This window comes from Eucyclogobius newberryi, unplaced genomic scaffold (genome assembly GCF_026437365.1).
Source record: "Eucyclogobius newberryi isolate DKJ021-1_F unplaced genomic scaffold, fEucNew1.0.hap1 SCAF_20, whole genome shotgun sequence".
Classification (NCBI taxonomy): Eukaryota; Metazoa; Chordata; class Actinopteri; order Gobiiformes; family Gobiidae; genus Eucyclogobius; species Eucyclogobius newberryi.
The window spans coordinates 17,800,708-17,802,394 of NW_027315835.1; positions in this window are offsets into that span (position 1 = coordinate 17,800,708).

Here is a 1,687-nt window from a genome sequence, read left to right on the forward strand (position 1 = left end):
ATTATTTGAGCACACATTTCTTAACTGAAACTGATTAGATAAGATCAGCCATTCTCAAAATCTTCAGAGCGGTGGCCCCGTTATTGGTCTGCAAATTCTCTGGAGCACATGTGTCTGGAAATGTGCGGCCCTAGGTACCGGATTTGGCCCTCGATCAATTTTAATCTGGCCTTTTGCAAGTTTTTTATAATAATTGTTAATCTTTCTATTTCTATGTTTTAATTGTCTTAGCTTTGGAATATGTGTCTGCATTTGTGTCTTTATTGAAGATTAAATGAATGAAATCAATGCAACAGCCAATATTTTACGGAAAAGTGGCCCTCCGCCACTTGCCTGGATTCGAATATGGGGGAAAAATTGCAACTCTACACTAAACCAGCCTTGGAAAGAGGTACATGGCTTTAACCTGGTAAAGAGAACGCTGTTGAACTGTTGTTCTTCTCACCAAATGCCTGTGAGCATCTCAATACGCAAACTATTTTTAAAAATGTTTTTATTGTTTGATAGTATATAATGGGTTACTGAACCCCTGGAAAGGTAGAGGACCAGGACAAGGACATGTAGATGCTAATCAGGTACTCAGGGTGGTTGAGCCAGGGTCTCACAAAGACAAAGAGGATTCTAATAGCCCATTAAGATTCTGAATAGGCTAGCTCGGTAGATACAAGGGGGGGTTTCTGTTGAAACAAACAACTCTTTCTACTTCAGGAAGGCTCCTCCCAATGGGCGGGTCTTACCACAGAACAGTATTAATATCGGAGTTCTCGATCTAAATTCTTTTATTGACAATGACTCTTGGATGAGAGTCGAAACGTCTATTTTTTCAAACTGAGTCCAGATGACTACAACTGAAGCTTTTTCTACTATGGAACACGCCTGGACGAATGAGGGATTACACCGATTTATTGTTTTGAGTTTCTTTAATTTTGAAAAATTAAAGAAAGGGAAAAATGACAAGTTACAATAATCTTTCTTAAAGTGCTGCAACATTTTACGTGTAAGTCACTACATGACCAGCAGAGGAAGCGCTTTGATCATAATTCATACATCGGTAAAGGCATCACACTGACAGCCCCATAGATCTATGAAAAGATCTCAGCTCAGACTTAAATTAAATGTAATCAATACATGAAAATTCTCACCCAAGATACAGATATGAACACCGTTGTTTTTGTCGTAGTTGCTTTTCTTTTCTTCCCCCTTCTTTTTAAGCGTTGCATTAAAAACACTCTTGCCATTTGCAGAATTTATGCTACTAAGTTAAGTAGCTCATTAGACTGATAAAATATCAGTAGGATATCTGATGCTACATCAATATTATGGCCTAATCACAGGCCTAGTTTGTTCTGGATAAAGTTTTAAAGACGTGAATGTTTGAAGAGGACAGGCTATGGCAGCCGTGGACCTCAGACATCTTGGACATGGGCCAGTAACTACAACAGTAAATCTGCTGGGACCCCATGGCTGGGACCAATAGTGTCTGGATAGAATAGAGAGTCGCGTATCAATAGCAGGTGGAATAACATCAAAGGACAGTGTAATTTAGAAGCACCCTCTGAACACAAGTCATCGAGCTGTTGAACAACTATTCACATTAGGGTCATATATTTTCCCAAGCGACAACCTGTGGATCGAGTGATAACGCAATCTGTGGAGTTGCTGTTGAGGCGCGTAGGTTACTAGAAAC